The following is a 19,803-nucleotide window of genomic DNA, read 5'->3' as shown; positions in this document are numbered from 1 at the left end:
AGCTATTTCAGAAGCAAGATGTAAAAAACTTATGCTCTAAGCATATTAAATAGATTTATTAAGTGCACATACGAATATATGTATACCTACCATAGAAACTGCCTTTCTGCAAGTAATCTGGCATGGATCCATTGCATAATCCATATGTGTACTTAGAACATTTACAGAACTCCATGTAGCCCACTTTTCCCCAACCACCATTCTGCTCCCTCCAAACTCATGAGCCTTTGGTAAGGTTAAAAAAAAAGGAAAGCATGACAGGTTGGGAGGGTTCAGGCAATAAGCTGCCGATCAGTAAGCATGCTGGTGGCTACCATGCCAGTTGAGCATTCCCACATGGCTAGCCGGCACTGTCCCCGCTGAGTAGGGATGGCTCTCCCAGCCATGAGGGGATTGGGACCAGCTCCTATGCCCCCTGCCAACCACAGGACTGGAACCTGGAGCTCTCCCTCACTGCTGCAGGGGGAGGAAAGAGTTGGAGCAGGCCAGTCCAGAGCTGCTTCCATAAAAGCACATTTTGCTCCTGGCAGGGGGTGCACTTTAATAAGCCTGAATTACACATGTGGACATAGCCACTGGGTACCTACATTTCTGCTGCTGGGCATACAAGCAGTCAGTTAAGACACTAAAAGCTTGCAATTTTCAAGCCTTAACACTGTAGGGATCCTCAGCAGTGTTTTTATTTGCCATGCCTGTATGACTGAATCTAGTAGGTGTTTTCAGAACATGCTTCCCAAATTAGGCTTCACATAAAACAGAAAGGAAATACACCAGTGGTTAAGACTGAACTTGGTTATGTGGGGAACCCACACTGCCTGATTTGTAGTAGAGAAGTGAACCTAGTCTGCTGACTCCCCGGGTGTGTCCTAACCATTAGGTTCTGGGGTAGGGCCTATTTTCTCCTGATAAAGCATATAATTAAACATTCAGTGGAGTCTGGCCAGCTGTAATAGCCAGAAATTCTCACTACCTTGTCAAAATTCAATCGGAAACAGTTCAAACAGGATAGATTGAGAACTGCCTCAACATACTTGGTAGAACAGCATTTCCCAGGAATTGTGCCCCAGGAATCACAAATTTATCTAGATTAAAAGTTGGTGGCACATTTCATTTATACCAAGGTGTGCGTACAGCGTGAGACTCACATATATGCACATGTGCACACACATGCCCAAACTTTTGGGCCTGAGGGTTGTGAGCAGCGCCAGGTTGGTCTGGAAGGCAGATGTAGGATTGGGCCCACATCCCAAGCACAAGGCTTGAAAGTCTGGTGGCAGGAAGCAGTGGTAAGGCCAAATACTAATCAATTAAACAGATAAAATTGGGAGCAACTAACTCTTGCACCAGAAATAACTGATGTAAGGCTATCAAACTAAGAACTCTGCCATAGTATGTATATGGAAAATTCTGATATAGTGATGTCAAAACCTGTATACAGATTTAAAACTAATTGCTCAGCTTCTTGCAAAGATACACTATACATGTAACAAGGACAGAGAACAAATTGATTCATAGCACAATCGTAACTTAATGAAAGCCAAGGGAAAAAAAAAAATCTTGAATACTAGTACTCTTAGGATTCAGCAAGCTAAGGTTTGTATCCAATTTTGATCCAGTTATAAATTCTGCAGTAAACTGGATGTTATCCATAAAATACAATACTGGAAACAGGAAGTTTATTTTGTTTAGCTCTTACTGATGCTTTTCAGAATAAAAGCAAACCAGGGTGGAAGAAAACTATGATGGGCTGAAAAAGACATACCACAGAGACAGCGAGCGTGCGGGCCAGGGTTGGGTGGCAAAAAAAAAAAAAAAAAGGTGCATGCATGTGATAGGTATGCCATACATTAGCCCCATATCCTTCTGAGTGCCATTTGGCCCCCCCTCCATTGCCAATATGCTGCTGTGCTGCCTATGCCAGATTATCCATCCCTGCTCCAGGACTCAATTTCTACTGAGCAACAGCACTACCCATGGAAAGTTAAGGAAATGCACTATAAAATAGGGATTTCTGAGCTGGCAACTCTGCAGGTGGTCTATTGGTCTTTAATGTTTGGGGAGTTGAAGGAGGTTGCTTAACTCAGCCTTCATCCAACAGGTATTTTAGGAGGTTTCCAGATCTCAAATCTGAATTCTCTCCCAGCGCTTCTGTTATTAGACTGCTTTGATACTATTAAGAGTCTCAGGTCTATTTCTACTAGAACCTCTATATGCACATTTGTCATCTGTTATATAGAAAGAGAAGATGCATGAATAAGAGAAATTTTAATATAAAATCCAAGTAACCATATATGTCTGAAAAGAAGCAGAACAGGGACACAGTTTTAAAGAATAAATTTATTCAAAAACAAAAGACTTCTGAAACATTGAGGACCACACAAAAGTTAAAAGCAATATAGTTAGCCCAAGTCATCATCCAGGGAAAGTGACAGGCTCATATTCACATTACATACCCAGAAATTCATCATCATCTATGGACAGCAGTTTTCTCCTGTCAAGCATCCTACAAACCCTATGAAGCGTACTGCAGCATCCAGTGAATGCAGACACTTTCTTGACAATTCTGAAATAAAGAGGAACTTAATGTGATCTTAAGTCACACCCTAAAGCAAAAGGCCAATAAATATGGTAACATTAATAGTTCAAACCAGCAACAAGCCTTAAAATAATGAGCCCCCACAGTAAATTTCCCCATTTTCAGTTACTAACATCTAGAACTGGAGTGTTTAATGGATTTCATATATTTGTCCCTCCAGACAGGATCCAAAGCAGAGTTTTAAAGCTCACCTCTGGGTTTCAGAGAGGATTACTATACCCCTCTGTGTTGGCCACTTAAGACACAGCCAGCCTTAAGAGGGCAAAGCTGAAGGGGATGTTTGTTACCCAACATACTCTTTCCACAAGGTACTCATTCTTGCAAGTTAAAAAAAAAAGTTAACAAGTGCTTTTATTAATGAAACATCAATTACTGCCAAGTCACAATCAAAGCAAATGGGCAATTCTCATTCCATCAGAATCTGTTACCTTCTGGCAGAGGAGCAGTCTTACATTTTGAATGAAGTGCCTTGGTAAAACTTCAGATATGGCCATTTGTCTGCAAAAAGAAACCCATAACCATGCTGCCTTAAAAGATTTAAAATACAAATTTCGAGAAGAAAACCAAAGCAATATAAAACTACCCGCTTACATTTTAAGAAACTATCTATCTAGTGAAAGCAAAGGTCTTATTTCAGCATTGTAGTTTATACTCCTTGTATAAAACTGAACCACGAATAACAGGCTAGCTTCCAAGTCACAATGTAGTTCAAGCTTATGAAGAACACTTGCTGCCAATCCCTGCCATTCAAACAGGGAAGGATGTCTTAATGCTAATTGAAATTGAACTTGAATCTTTGACCCAGTTCTTTCACACTGGAAAGGATTTCTTTACTGGACTGTGTAGTTGGGCTAAAGTGGAACAAGCTTTTTGAACATGCAATTCTTCCTCAGAACCACTTCATGGGCACCTGAGGAAAAACATCTTCCACTCAAAAGCTTTTCCAACTTCATCCTGCATGCAGACCTGCTCCAACAAAAGCAGCCTTCATTCTGAAGAGTTCTGCATTTCACATAATTGCTGGGCCATCACTGCTACATCTGACAGCACTGGCACCACAATAAAGGCAGCCATTTAGTCTCTTGTCAAGTGACCAGCTCATTGACAAGCAAAGCATCTCACAACCTATAACAAATCCCACCTGGGGAAGGTCAGCATCTCGGCATTAGAGAGAAATGCACTGCTAAACAAGACTTAAATACGTTTTTAAAGACGGCTAAAGAAGAGACATAAAAGCAGCTCTTCCGCACCATGAGCGATCCTAAACCGCCCTGAACCTCGGGTCATCAAAGCTCCTGCCCAGAACAGACCCAGCCGAGGCAGCACCTCCAGAAAGGTGTATCTCTCCCCCTGGCTCCCCCACCTAGGGGCACGAGGCACCCAGGTCCTCAGGAAGGCCCGGCTCTGGGCTTCCACCTCCGCGGGCGGGCCGGGGGCACGCGGATCCCGATGAAGCCTCCCGGCGCACCCTTGGGGACCCTCACAACACCTGGGGGGTGGGGCGCGACGTGACCCCCAGGGCACGCTGCCAGGCTCGGCCGGAGATGCTGCACCCAACCCCGCACCACCTACCGCGTACACCCAGCGCGCCGACAGGCAGAGGCCGAGGCCTGGCCTTCGCGGCGCTTAAATAGCGGCTCGCTGTTCTCGCGAGACTCTGCCCGTCCGGTGGGGAGGGGGTGGGGGAAGGCGAGGGCAAAGGTGGTTGCCCGCGTCGCTATTGGCGGGGAGGAAGCGCGTGACTCGCGGCGCCGGAGTGGGGGCGGGGCGGGGTGTGCCGCAGCCGGCGGGCGCCGAGCGGGGAGGGGCTGGCGGACTCTCCGGGGCTCGGGGCAGGCCAGCAGTCCGGCCGGCAGCGCAGCCCCGCGAAACTGCCGTGCTCGGACGCCGCTGCGGACTTTGGGGCGGTTGAGCCCGGGGCTGGGTGCACTGGACCCCTGCTCCAACCGGGGGTCCTTCCGGGGCTTGCTGAGCGGGGGCATTGTCCTGCGGGGGTCGCTGCCCCAGAGGCAGGCACTTGAGAGCATAGCAGCACCGTGTTGGGTTTTGGGAAAACCGGCTGCTGTTGCATTTTGTATGAAGCCTGATCGGGCAGAGGTGTTCAGAGCCTGCCCCCCACCCCCGGATCGAGCCTCCCTGGCAGGACAGGGAACGAGGAGCATAGCTGCAGATAAGGCAGGAACCAGGGGATGAGGCAGGAAGCACAGGGCAGGAGGCAGGGAAGCAGATCTGGCAGAGGAAGGGGTTCAAGTTAGGGAGGATGCAAGGCTAGTTTGTGGCACACCAGCCAAAAAGGCTGGCCCCCACTGACTAGTTAATGGGCTTTAAATCCCATTTCAAAGAGAAATGGACATCTTGCCTCTACTCACTTTGTGAGTGGTGTAACCTCGAGCAACTGGATAAAAAGAGCTGCCTTTTGCAAGAAAGGATGAGCCTGGCTCAGAGAGGGTTTGTGGCAGAACCCAAACCAACAGAGGTGTTTCCCTGCGGCCTGGAGGTGGGAGCCAAAGCCCAGAGTCACAAAAGGAATTTGTGGAATTTAAATGCCTACATCCAAAATTTGGATCCTGAAAACCTCCATTCAACTGCTGCTTGACTCTGGATTTGCCCCTGAATAGAGAGGGAAGAGAACCTTCCTGGATCCATTGGCTGCACAGTGGCTGATGCACACCAGAGTTTTGTTTGCCCTTTTGGCAGCCTCATCAACTGTTGGCTCATATTCATCTTCCAGTCAGTCCTGACCCCCAGGTCTCATTCAGATGCTGTGCCAGCCAGTGGATCACCACCCATTCTATATTTGTGGCTTCATTTCAAATATAGGCTCAATTCTGGAAGGTACTCCATATGAGCAGCTTCTGTGCCCATAGAGATGCAACCAGGGGTCTGTCCAGGTGGAATAATTTGTTTTGAGGGTTGGAGTCTTAAAATAAAGGGATCCAGTGTTTGTTTAGGATCCATGGGGCTCCAGGTTTAATCAGAAATAATTTGGTGAATATACCACAATTTACATACACTCAAAAGTTATCTTAAGTTCACACTCAAAATAGATCAGGTTCCATTTGTAGCCCACATAACTGTCACAATATCCTCTTTAATTCGTTCCTAGAATTTATGTTCACTACAATTAGCGCATGTGGATTATAATAATAATAATAATAATATAACTTTGAAGGAAAGGACAAGGGCAAACCAAATTGATATATCCTTTCTAGAGACAACTATAGCATTGGAATTCTGTTAGAAATTTAGTTATACATTATTTGTGTTCAATTATTCTTCATTGTTTTTAAATTGTATAACTCAGTTACTCTAAACATTTTGGTCATCTTTTCCACGATAGATACCTAATAATTACCAGTACATAGCATTTTTCCTATTTGAAATGCACTTTGTATATCTAAAAAACAAGCGGCAATAATTCACCAATTATTTTTCTTTGGTGATTATTAAACTGTCTGGTGAAGACACCACTTCTGCAACCTTATACAAGCTTCCAGCCCATAGGAGTCTGGGAATATTTGTAGTTGAGTTGTGTACCAGTAAAAATAAATTCTGTGTAAACAGATTAAACTGTAACTCCATATAGAAATCTGCCTCTTTGTTACTGTGTGTATAAAGCTACTAATTTACAAAGGGAATACAAGTTTATAGAGTATAATTAAGCAGAAAGGTAGAAGGGGAGTAGTTATATTATAAGATAATCACACCCCTAGGGCATTATAGAGAAACAAACTGATTGTAAAGCACACTTCATGGAATAAATGCCATAAGTTCTGCTGCCTTAAGAATGTTAACTTGTTTCATCTGCTGAGTCAGGCCTTGTTATCTTTGACAGGTGAAGACTTGAATCTATTTCATTTTAGCTTTACTTTTAAAATCTCGTTATATTTTAATGATAAAAAGTGAGACACTATAATTGTTTTGTTTTCTTTATGAAGCTAGCAGGATCTGAGGCAAAGAAGGAAAAGCCCATCAGTATTTCTTCACTACCATGAAATGTCATTTCTGTGCCAATCAAGGTAGAATTCAGAGTTGAATCTGGCAAAATTTTCCACCACTGATGTCTAAATCTCTGTGAATCATATTCAGCTACAGTAGATAGCAGTGGGCCTATAATACATGGCAATTTGCCTTGCTAATTTTAGCACAAGCTGGAAAGAAAGCATAAAGCTAGCAGATAAGTACTCTGTGAGTCATGGAAAATGGCTATTTTTTTAAGACTCTTTGAGAAAGACTGTTGAGATTACAGGCTGCTGTGAAGCTGGACTGATCATCTAGTATTTCTTAGGATTTTTCATTTGTCTAGACCCTCTCCCTTAGGTTTTTTTTGCATAAGAGAGAACTACTTCTTTGTTTTTAATTTTGCTGTCACTGAGAAGTCTCACAACTTCAGTAGGCCTGTGTACTAAATGCTGGGACCTAGTCTGTCCCACTGAAATGATGAATTATGAAATATACTTAAAACTGATGGTATGATATAACTCTACACAAGGTCTAATGTAGGAGGTCACAGATACAGCCCACAGGCTGGATCCAGCCCACATAAGCTCCTTATCTAGGCTCCAGTACCGCCCCAGGGTCCAGTAGCTAACCCATGTGGTGTGTACCAGACCAGCTCCATATGCAGAGCCTGGGATGCACTCCACATTTGGTGCCTATTTCAGTTGATCCGGGACTGTGTTGCATATGGCACCAACTCTGGCCAGTCCAGGACATGTATCATGTGCAATATGAGTCCCAAACTGGCCAGACCAGGGATTGGATCCAACATGGGGGGATGGGGAGAGGGTCTGGGGGTCCCCTGAATGCTAGATCCAGCACTTGCTCTAGCTAGTGTGGGACTATGGCACTCACGCTGCACATGGTGCCCATTCCTGACCACCTGGAGTGGGTACCACATTCACTGGATCCAGAGTGTGGTGGGAAGTGAGGGGGTGTTTCATGGGTTCAATCTGGCCAGCCCTGCATGGTTCATCCAGCCCATGGCCTAGTCCCATGCCACTCATCCAGCCTGTGGGACCAGATGAGTTTGACACCCCTGGTGTAAAGGATTCGGGCTCATATTTATCTAAATACATAATTTCTCATTTTGATTTAACTTGGAATGTAGAACAATATCAGATGCCTGTTTCAAGGGGGGAAAAAAATCTGCATTTGGGGAAAAAGGTGAATGGCTGCTGAAGTGTGCCTCTCCTGCTCAACGGATGCTTGAAATGGTCATTGTTGTTGCTATTTCCTAGAAGATGAGAACAGTAGGGATGGATGAATCAAGCATAGTGGGTGTGCAGATGCAGATGGTTGTGAAGGCTTATGCACAATAAATACCTTTGTGACAAAATTTTCAGTGTTGCTTGATATGCGAGTTGGCTTGCTGGTGCTGGTAATATACATTGCCCATTTTTGCTCCCCAAGGTCATGCTGTTGCTATTCAAAAGTCTTGGCTTTCCCTCATGTTAGCACTCCATTACTGCCTATTTACAGCCAAGGACAATCCTTTATAACAGGACCCACTTCCAAACAGGGACTCTAGTCCCCTCTGGCAGCCCCACTAATCCTGTTTCTTGCTCCAGCTCCCACCAGGATACTGGCCTGTCCTCACCTGCCATGACTTGATGGTTAATAAGTATAAATTTGTGAGTCTGCCCTCAGAATGCCAGAGTAAGTCTTGAGGCACTAGAACAGCCAGAATTAGCCCTTAACCCAAAATAACTGCATTCCTCTAACACAGAAAACCCTTGTCCCCGATCAGCTGGTTCCCACCAGCTCCTCACTGTATCTCCCTTTTTCTGTGGATCATGAGTCAGTAGGTTGCTCTCCAGAGAGCTCTTCTCCCTACAGCTCTCAGAGGGCCCTCTAGCTCTTTTCCTTTCAAGGCTGATCTCTCTAGGCCAGAAACCAGGCTTATACTGCTTTCGGCATCCCTTCCACTCACATGATCTTTCAACCACAGACAGGGGTTTATCCTTAGCCCAATAGTCCTAAGTAGCCTCTGCTCTGCTGCAGCCTACTGCGATGCTAAGCAGGCTCTGCTCTGCTGTAGCCTACTTAGCTATGCTGTGGCCATTACCTCACTAGCTGTCTAGAACTCTTTCTCTTTGCAGCTCGCTCCAGCTCACCTGCTTGAAGTTTTCTGCAGCTTTAGAGTTCCTGTCTTGACTCCCCTAAACTGCCTATAGCTCACAAGTTGTGTTAAGCCCACTGCTTTTGACTGTGTGCAGCTTTATCATGCTTATTCTCATGAATGTCTCATGACATTCATGATAATGAGCAATCCCCTTGAGTACCTAAGGATGGAGGAGACCTGATCAAGGAAAGGGGAGCCATCAATGCCTGTTGGAAGGAGCATTTTGAGGACCGTCTCAAGACTGTTGATGAGAGTGTCTTTAACTTCATCCCACAACACACAGTTAGAGATAATCTCAGAATCCCTCCAGCCCATGACGAGATGGGGAAAGCCATCAAGCAGATGAAGAATGGCAAGGCATCTGGAGCAGTTGGAATCCCCACAGAAATCTTCAAGCAGAGGGGAGAGGAGCTCACATCACAGCTTCATGCCCTCATCTTAAGGATCTGGAATTATGAGAAAATCCCAGACAACTTCAGGAACACCATGACTGTGACAGTCTTCAAAAAAAGTGACAAGTCCAACTGTGGAAAGTACAGAGGGATTGCTGTGCTGTGTACCACAGGAAAAATCATTGAGAGAACCCTCCTGATCCATCTCCTTTGACTTGCTGAAGAGCTCCTCCTGGAATCTCAGTGTGGGTTGACACTGAGGTTGAGGACATCAAGAGGCACAACTGACATGATTTTCAGTGCTCACCAGCTGTAGGAGACATGCTGGGAGCAACATAAGCCTTCTTACAGGGCCTTCATGGACCTCACAGAAGCTTTTGACTCCATCAGCTGAGAAGTGTTGTGGAGGATCCTTCTGAAGTACGGATGCCCACCAAAACTTGTCACCATTTTCTGCCTGCTCCATGATGGTATGTGAGCAGTGGTTCTCAGTAATGGATCTATCACAGGTTCCTTTGAGGTTAAAATGGGAGTTAAGCGAGGCTGAGTCATTATTCCAGCACTCTTCTCAGTATTACTTGTCGCAATGCTACATCTGGCCACCAAGCTTTCAGCCAAAATGGAGCTAAACTACTGAATGAGTGGTTTAACCTTGGGTGACTCCAAGTCAAAACCAAGGCCACCCTGACTTCAATCGTTTAGTTCCAGTATGCTGATGATGCTATAGTGTGTGCTTACTTGGAAGCAGGCCTTCAGGCAGTCTTCAACATCTTTACTGAAGCATACAAGAAAATGGGACTGATGCTTAACATTCAGAAAACTAAGATCTTTTACCAACAAGCTCCTAATGAACACTCCCCATCTCTGGTAATCCACATCCATAGTGAGACTCTGGAAAACACTGAGTAGTTCCCATACCTTGGAAGCCATCTCCCATAGAAGACTGTTGTCAACAAAGAAATCCAACATTGCCTCAAGTGTACAAGTGCAGCTTTTAGATGTCTGAAGAAATGGGTCTTCAAAAATTGGAACATCAGATCCAAAACCAGCTCATGGTCTAGCAAGCAGTTGTGATCCCCACCTTCCTGTATGGAGCTGAGACATGGACAACTGACAGGAGATATCTAGGGCACATCCACACATGCAGGCATGTGCACTCTGTGGCAGGCCAGTAGGGGGTGCTCCTGTATTGAGCCACCCACCTCACGGTGCCTGACCACCTTCCAGGCTCTGAGTGCTTCCCTGGGGGTGCCTCACATTTGGCTGACTCCCTTCCTGGAGCACACCCACTAGCCTGGGGTAAAAACTGCCACTACCCAGGGCTGGGCTTGATTCTGGCTCTGCGTCCCCTGGGTAACACAGGCCTAGTAGCCCTCAAGGGTACTTGACTCACTTCAAGCACTTGGGGGTGCTTCCCTCAGTCAGAAGCACAAGTAGTGGTCTCTCTTTGTCAGCCGAACCAAGGCGACCCCAAGGCATAATCTAGACCCACACCCAATAAGTCTCCCACACTAGGTACACAGGAGAACTTTATTGGTTACAAGGGGTAAGGTTGGAATAGGGTACAGCAATATCAGAGAAATCCCATAGAGCAAACTGGCATGGCTGGGTAGCCTTTGATCATGCATCTGAGTTACTACAAGTTATTTATCTAGTTAAAGCTCAGGTAGCTTACTCACAAGTATCATCCAAAGGCAGGTGGAGATTCTCTGGAGGCAGGCAGTTCCTTGATCATGAGTTTTGAGAAAGAGAGCAAGTTTTAGATGGTCCAGCTCTTCTCTCTCTCTCTCTCTGAGTCTTCCTCATGGCTGCTGCCCCTGCCTCCTATGTAGCCCTTATGACCTCATTTACCTGGCCCATTAGAGGTCAGCACCTGTTGGCTGTCAGCCAACCCATTTGAAATGCATCACTAGATGCTGGGCACACTGGCAGTTCCTAGCTCCCCAGGGAGCCCAAGCCCCTCACCCAGGTATGTGATGCCAGTCATGTAGGCAGAGGGAGCAGGTTTCCCCCTCCCTCAGGAATGTATCCAGCTCAGGTTACCTCAAGAGAGAGGGTAAGGTGTGTACCCTATGCAGGGCCCATCTTAACCAAATTGTCACAGAGCAGAGATTTTGGGTAGAAACAGAGGTGGCTTCTGCCACACACTCACAGCAGCTCAAATAGGAGTGGTATGAATTTGTGCCAGAGATTTTTGCCTCAGCGCATGTGCCTGGACATGTACTTTGGTGTGAGGCAAGTTGTGCCACTTGGGGCAAAAAGACCTTGTCCAGCTCCTCCCAGATCTGCAGCCAGGGGGAACTAGTAGCTGGGGCCACCACCTCTTCATGGTGGGGGGCTGGGCTGCACTGTGCTGTGCTTGGGCTGAGTGGCGGCAGCAGTGCTGGGAGGACGGGGGCCTATAGGAGGGCTACAGCGAATTTTCAGGTGCCTGCAGCTCCCCTGTAGCCTCACTACTAGTGCTGCCGCTACCCAGCCCAACTGCAGCCCAGTGCAGCCCAGCCCTAGCCACAGCGGCAGCCTGCCCAGCCAGTGTGCAGATGCGGGGGCACCCCCCATGCCCTCCCAGGCTGTGTGTCCCACCCCCGCCTGGGCCCCTCCAGATGAGCCACTCGTGGTTGTGTCCCATGCCCCAACTGTGCAGGGCCTGCCCCTGCTCCAGCCCCACTCCCTCCCTCATAGCTGGGGAGTGCACATGCCCACCCCATCTGTGTGCAGAGGAAGCAGCTGCCATTGTGGGCTGGGCTTTGCACCCCAAGCCCCACTGCAGCTGGCTTGGAAGCGGCCCCACACCATGTGTGTCCTGCCGCTGGGCTGAACCTCGTGCCCTGCCTGCCCAGTTGTTGGACACATGTAGCATCAGGCTGCTCCCAGGCGGGCTGCAGCGGGGTTCAGTGCAAAGCCCAGCCCACAATGGCAGTTGCCTCTGCTGTGCACAGATGGGGGGGCATGTGCCCCCTAGGGCCTCTGCCAGTAGGTGCGCACAGTGGCGTGAGCCCCCTCTCCCCACCCCATGCCTATGGATGAGCCTGGGCTCAATCTTCCCATCACCTACCCAGCCAAGACCCCACTCATGTGTGGCATTCTGTCCCTTGTTGTGGGGGCCTTGATCTGGCCCCTGCCTGTTCCCTCCCCCATGAACTGACCTGCTGGGCTGGGGGTGGGTTGTGCATGTGCATGCATGCATGCGGTCAGTCACCTCCCTAGCCTCAGATCGACCCCAAGAGGCTCTGAGATTGACTGGTTGATTAAAATCGACCAGTTGGTGACCACTGTTCTAAACAGTCCATCCTATATTCTTGTCCAATGACCTACATGTTTCCCACCCATAGGTGGAGGAAGAAAATAACGTGGGGGGAGGGAGGGGCTGAGCGTGTGTGCATGCATGTGCGTTCACTCCCCCCTTCCCAGGGGGGAAAGTCTGCAGGGGGAAGGGGTGGGAGGAGGTGAAAGGTCTGTGGGGGCGAGGGGCATTACCCAGTGACACGCTGGCCCTGTCCCAGCTGCTTCCCTGTTCCTGGCCCTGCACTGCCCAGGGTGGCCTGGAGCTGTGAGCCAGAGTGGGGCCACCCTAGGCTGCACCGGCAGGCTGGAGGGGATGGAGCCCCTGGGACCCCCGCATGCGCCCTGCCAGGCCCTGCACAGCGTGGGCAGGTGGGTCAGGGTGTGGGACAGAGCCATGGCTCATCCGGGGGGGCACAGAGAGGGGCAGCTCATGCTGCTGCACGTGTCCCAGGAGGCGTGGGGGGTGCGTGCACAGGGCTGCCTTTTGGGCTGGGCTGGGGCAGTTGCAGGCTCTTCCCAGCAGGCCGCAGTGGTGCTGGGAGGGGGGTCAGGTGGGCTATGCCAAATCTTGGGGTGGCTGCAGCCCCACCTCAGCCCTCTTCCAATACTGTCACCACCTGCCCCAAGCATAATCTACCTCCCCTCTCCCACCTGGGAAGAGCCAGGCCCCAGCTCACATCTGCAGCGTGCACTGCCCCACACAGATCCAGGGGCACATGCCCCCCACGCCTCCTGGGTTATGCATAGCAGCAGGAGCCACACCCCCTTATGAGCTGCTCGGGTTTCAGTCCCGCACCCCTCCCCGAGCCCCTGCTCCTCCCCCAGCCCCAGCCCTAGCCCCGCTCTCTCCCTCACCACTGGAAGCCCGCAGCCGGGCTGCCTTGTGGCCCTACCACTGCCCTACATTTGAGGGGGCTAAGCCCTGCTAGCCTTCCCCATCTGCCACCTGTGTTCCCACCTCTCCCAAAATATGCTTTAGCTGCTGAATAAAATGTTCTTGTAACTGTTTGGAACTGGATCCTTTAAGTATACTTATTTTATTTCTTGTTTAGCTATATTTACTAAAGCTGCCTGACTGATGCTTGCTTATTTCTGAACAATGCTTTGTTCAGTTAAAATGTAAAAAAATCCTCTTAAGTAGGATACTTATGGGTAAGAAGAGTTTTGTGAATGTAGTACACGAACGCTGGGATCTATTCCTGCTACTGCCACAGACTTTACTGTGTGATTTTGGGCAAACGACTAACTTATCTGTTCCACATTTTCTCATTTTTTTAAATAAAAGAACTCTTTCCTTGCTGCATGTAAGGCTTAATCGGATTAGCTGTGTTTGTAAAGTATTTTGAAAATACCATATTGAAAATATATTGGAAATCCAGAGCCAATAAGAGCCAGGTAGGATATTTGCAATTGGAACATATTTTATATAGTAAAATAAAAGGGCTCAAATATATAATCAGGTGAACAAGATTGATCTAAAAGGAAATTCAGAGGTTTCTTTTGACCTTTCAACAAAAATTATGTAAGCATTGTTGTATTATAAATTGTTCTTTGTTTTACTTCTCTTTATTTTACTCTGAAAGGAAACACTGGGTTAGTTGTTCATTATGGAAAGATAGGGCAGGGCTTTGTATTTTAATACAGTGTAAACAATTGTTCACTGTTGTTTATTTGTATAGTTCCTATACTGCTTAGGAATTAGAATTTGCTGGTCTCATCATTTCTTTGTAATTAAAAAGATATTATCACTAAAAACCACAAGAATAAAATTCTATAGATGTGGAAAAGAAAAGAGAAAAGAGAAGAAAAGAACCTGTAATCCAGTTAAACAACTATATTTACTTTGCTTCTTTCCTGCCTTAAAAGTAGTTGTAACTGAAGAACAATGAAATCAAAGTACGCTTCAGTTAGAGGAGTATGAACATCAGAATTATTTCCCTTTTTTCTGAATCCACCAAAACTTATAGCCTGAAATCAGTGTGGTGTGAAGTGCCTTCCTACAATTTACAAATGGAGTCATTGGAATCAAAATTCTCTCTGAACCATATTTCAGATCTTTCTATTGCATATTCTTCTTGCAGTACTCCCACTGTTGTCAATGCAAGTTTGATTCAGGGAATGATTACAGAATATGCAGTAAAGATCTGCACTGCAGCTAGAAATATGTCTTGTGGATTGGAAAAGAAAATTTTAACCATTGATTGGAAGCCTTGAATTTAGCATTTCTGTAAGTGTTTACGTATAATGAGACTATCTACAGTTACATTAGATAGGACTTTTAAAAAATCTGAATCAAACCTAGGCCCCAGCTACAGTCATACACCATACAGTGGAATCACTTTGGGGGTCTCAAAGGGGGTGTATGACTGTGGCTGTGGGTGTTGTCACTTTTGTGCTTTCCCTTATTTCCTAAATACAATTTCAATAAACTTCAGTAAACTGCAAAAGACCAAAGTTTGAGGTATGCTTGCCTGACATGTTGGGAAATGTTTGAACCATTCTTTTGAGTTCCTAGGGGCTGCGGTGGGGTAGGCGGGAGCATGATGAGGGGCTGTGCTATAGTAGAGAGTGAGGGCACAGCTGATTGCTAGGTAGCTTGTATTGATCAAGCTGTGCAAGGGAGCTCATGGATTAAAATGTGCCAACAGAAGAAAGAAAATGGGCAGTAGAGTTCTGGCTGTACACCAGAGTGGGCAGTTAAAAGGGTGTCTATACACATGCTCTGGCATGGGGGAGGGGGCATTTCAATTAGAGTGGCTCTTGGGAGCTGCTCTAATTAAAAGGCTGTAATGTCTTGTGTATTCCGTGTCCACGTTTCAAAATGGCAGTGGGGGCTTTATTTAAAGCATCCCACTGTATTTTGAAACACAGGATGCTGAATACACAAGATGCTGCATCACGCTCCAGCAGATTTGATTAAGTCTGCTCCAACACGTTCTAATCACATGTACAGACACCCTATGTGTTGGGGGAAGAAGTAAGGCAGTGTGGGGTGCCTGGAGGACAGACCAGACCCATGCTGTAGAATGCTTGGTGTCCACACAACACTGAACACAGGGAACGAGGTCAAAGCAGAATTTGATTTGTTAGGTATACTTTTGAAATGTTGCAGGCTGATTTAAACCAGGCTAGTGGGCATATATGCCTGTCCACTTGAGGTTTAAACTTCATTTAAACCATTATAAGTGTTGTGAGTCCATGCCCTTGTCCCTCCCCACCCTCTACCCCCCCAAAAAAACCAAAACCCAAAAACAACCCAATAAGGAGAAAGAGGACCCACATACCCATTTTAGATACTTAGAAGCCTCAGTGCACTTAGATGTCCAAAAGATGGAATAGGATATGGCCCTTAATGTTGCAGCATATATATCAATCTCTAAATGAGGGTAAGTCTGAAGAAACTTTCCATATGGCAAAATTGTCCGCTAGCGGTGAAATTCTGTTACTATTTGGTCATCCAGATTCTATTTCATCCAAGCTATTAGACCCAATGGCCACTTAGATGACTAAATGCTAATAAATTGTCACCTGAGTGTTTTGGATGTTTTTGCTGAATTATTTTGTACTGTCCCAAGAAATGGACTGGATGGACTATTCGTCTGATCTAGTCTGGCAGCTCCTAGGTCCCAGAAATTATCCTTCCACCAATTAGAGTGAAATCTTATCAAAAGCATGGGTGCCTAAAAACATTCAACAGGCTGTTCCTCTAAGAAAAGTTTAGCCTCAAACTCAAGTAGGTGGCCTTAAAATCTTACCCCAACATGAAATAATGGGGAAGCCCAAAAAAGCTGCACCATGAAACATTCAAAATCTCCAGAAGAAAAATACTGCTTACCATCTTCCTTTTTACAGTCTGAGTTACTACTTTTGTTTTGTTGTAAAACAACCCAATAAGAGAAAGAGGACCCACATACCCATTTTAGATACTTAGAAGCCTCAGTGCACTTAGATGTCCAAAAGATGGAATAGGATATGGCCTATGTGTAAGAATAATACACATAGTATTGGAATACAGTTGCAGTTAAAAGGCTTTTGCAAATATCAAACCTTTTTTTCACTTTCATTTTTAATCAACTGCAAAATCCATTCATTCTTCTTACACTCCTTTACCAAGAGCATTATCTAGTCCATAATTACTTATTGTGATATCTTTCTTTCATTAAGACAAATGAGAATGAATGGACAGAATTTTGCATATGGGGAAAAGACCCTTGCATTAGAAAACAGTACTAAAGCATTCTTATAGCCAATTTCAGTTTCTTTTCAACTTATTTTTCAATAGATGCCAATCAAACCTTGCAAATTACCCAGTGCCAAACAAACTGTATTTTGGTATCCTTTCTTGATAAACTACAAACATTTCACAGCATTCTTTCAGGCTGCAGACTATTACCTCAAGCCACAATTCTGCTATTAAAAATTTTTTTCTATGGCACTATTTGGCATTCAATAAGTTGTTTCTACATTGTCTTATCCATTGTTCTATCTTTCCTCCCAGTTGTCTTTTCCCTAATCTCATCATCACTTAGCCAATTGCCCATCAAGAATGACAGTGGGGAGGGGGCTGGGATGGAGTGCCGCCACCCAGTGCCCCATGCTGCCACTGTTCTGCCTCTTGCAGGGAGCGGGATGGGGGAGCTGTGAGGCCAGTGCTGTTGGCGGCTCCTCCACTGCCTGTCCAGTCCCCGGTGCTGCTTGCAGGGAGCACTGCTGGTCTCAGCTCCCCCACCCCGTCCCGTCCTCAGCACAGCTTTGAATCATGGCAGTGCCTGCTCCCCCGTGATTGGATCACTCTGATTGGCTATTTCCATCAGCCAATCAGAGTGCGACTAAAGTGTTACGGACAGAAGGACAGACTTAGGCTTTTTTAATATTAGAATGTTTAAGATTTAAAGAAGTATTTTTTCATGTTTCTTGATTTACTTGCAACTAAACTTGGTCTCATCTCAATACAATTACTTTTGAACTGTTTCAAACTCATTTCCTTCTCATTCCTATTTCTGAAATGCATCCCTAACATGAACCATTTTGATTGGGAGAAACATGAACTATTTCAGTGCCTCATGATTGGTACATTTGGTATTTATTTTGAATTTTAAAAGCTAAATGAGGAGTTTTGCAATGCTGCTAGTCACATATCCGTAGAAAAATGAAAGAATAACTAAATGTTGTGTGCTGATTATTCCATGGTAGCTATTTTTCAAGACTTTTAGATTGTTTTTAAAGTCTTACCATTCTGTCTTGACTTGATGCTTGCACTAATCAGTGCTGCATTTGCAATTATTGCATGCCTTCACAGGTATACATTATCTACTAAAAAAGTGAGCTAAAATAATATTAGGGCCAGGTTATTAGCCTGGATTGAATCCTTGTGATGCTCCACTAATTGAAAGAGGTCTTGAAAGTGGCAGTGGGGCACTGTCAATGTCGTAGGAATCCCTTTACAGTATAAAGCCAGCACCAGGCTTTTGACATCTGTTCCTTACCAAAGGAAAAGTAACATGTTTGGAGCAGGCTACTAGAGACTTGTAATGATGAAGTCAGGCTACTAGAGATAAGAGTTCATCTCCACAGCATCTCAGTCCTTGGCCTCTCCACTGAAACTGTCAGCAGACCAAATTAGTGTCAATTTAGATGGTGACTTTTGTAATATTGGCATTTGTCCACTATGAAGTGGCCTGTGGCCAGCAACATATATTACTAAAGCCAAATAACAGCATTCTGCTGGTAAGGTTTCATTTTCAGTCCTCTTTAACAGGTATCAGATTTTTTATTAATGATCACAGACCTGACCTTGCGGCCCTTATTCTGGAAAAAAAACAAGGTTCCATTGATGTTAGGGTGTTTTGCCTATCTAAATGCTGTGGGTTCAGGCCCCAGCACAATGAAGCTGCTATTGTCTAGAATCCTACTGTGGTCAAAAGTATACCCAAATTAGCTTTCAGACTTTGGGGAGGGAGGAGGAGGAAATGAGGGAGAGGGAGATGAAGAAAAAAACATGTCTTTGACCCTGTATAGTTATTCCTGCAGTGTTTAATTCTCTGGGGGTAAAGTGGTTGCCTTAATGCAGAACTGGGTGTGTGCCAGCAAGGCAAATGCCTAGTACTAGGGGTGTGTGAAATGGGCCATATTCGAGTCAGATTCAGGTTCCGTCTGAATCAGGGACAGTGATTTGATTCGTTGATTTGGATCACTGTCCCTGATTTGATTTGGCTGAATCCGAAGATTTTATCCTAATTTGGATAATCAGCGATTTGGCTATTTCTTATCATTAGAGGACAGAGCAGCATAAAACTTGAATGTCCTTTATGACGGCCACCCTGCCTGAGCAGCGGCTGGAGGGGAGGTGGTGGGAAGGCTAGACTGGGCACTGCTCCTCCTGCCAGGGCGGGGTGGGACAGGGGAAGTGCTGCTGTGAGCGCACCTACTGCTCACACGTGTGTTTGTGTGTGTGTGGCACCCCACTGACCATGGTGCCCCAGGCCATCACCCACCATTTCTGGGGAGAAAGTGTGGGCACATTGTGTCTCAACACAAGTCTCTGTCGTGCTGTACGGGAGCAGCATAGTCGTGTTCCCAGTATGTTGTGGGTCTCAGTTCACTGATGGTTGGCAAGTGCCCTGATTAGGGTGGCCATCGAGGTATCTCAAGAATAGAGGACAGTTGCACTGAGGACCACCATGAACGTCGCATGCCTCCCGAGGCTGGGGGGCGCGGCGAGCTCCTGCGGGCAGCCGTGGCGGGGGCGTGGCGGCAGGGAGTGGGAAGCTCCCGCAGGGTCCTGCAGGGGACAGGGGGTGCCAACGGGTGAAAAATAAGAAGACATAAAGGCATCCAGTTTAATATCAATAGAGGACGGATGACCAGAACACCGGACCGTCTTCTATGAAACGGGACGAGTGGCCACCCTAGCTCTGACCCTTGGACAGGAAGTGCTATGGCAGCGCCAGCGGCCAGTCCTTATTTCTTCGGCCCCACGTGCGGAGGCGCAGTCCCCAGGGACCTTCAGGTGTGTCTGGGAAGCAGGGGACAGCGCAGCGCAGTGCAGTGCCTGGCGGGGTCAGGAACGCTCCCGACACCTCGCACCGTTTCGCACACAACAACACCCTGCGGCTTCATCAGGCCGCCGCCCCGGCCCCGGCCCCGGCCGCGGCCCAGCTACAGCCTCCCCCGCGCGAGCCGCGAAGGGGCTTAGCAGCGGCCAGGCCACGAACCCGCCCAGCCGTCAGCACGGCTCGGGGGCGGCACCGGCCCGTCCTTCCCCCCTCGCCATTGGCTGCCGCGTGAGCAGCCTAGGCGGCGGGTTGGCAGGCGCGGATGCCAGTCGCGCAGCGCCGCCCGGAGCTGTCAGGGCGGCCGCGGGCTCTGCGCTGAGCTGCGGTGCGCCGCGATGGAGCTGGGGGCCC

General features: G+C 46.9%; 1 long non-coding RNA gene across 2 annotated transcripts; it reads right to left on the bottom strand.

Moving 5' to 3' along the window:
• Window positions 1-2,317: 2,317 nt before the first annotated feature.
• On the bottom strand, window positions 2,318-4,219 carry LOC109322372. 2 transcript variants are annotated; one of them, XR_002104367.1, is made up of 3 exons: window positions 4,169-4,219; window positions 3,025-3,094; window positions 2,318-2,563 (listed from the first exon to the last, which is right to left on the bottom strand). It is a non-coding gene; the product is annotated as an uncharacterized LOC109322372 (long non-coding RNA). The 2 variants fall into 2 exon arrangements; XR_002104368.1 differs by lacking the exon at window positions 4,169-4,219 and adding an exon at window positions 3,960-4,105.
• Window positions 4,220-19,803: the final 15,584 nt, after the last annotated feature.

This window comes from Crocodylus porosus, unplaced genomic scaffold (genome assembly GCF_001723895.1).
Source record: "Crocodylus porosus isolate Cpor-Errol unplaced genomic scaffold, CroPor_comp1, whole genome shotgun sequence".
In the NCBI taxonomy this organism is placed as follows: Eukaryota; Metazoa; Chordata; order Crocodylia; family Crocodylidae; genus Crocodylus; species Crocodylus porosus.
This window is presented reverse-complemented; position numbering and strand designations above follow the sequence as displayed.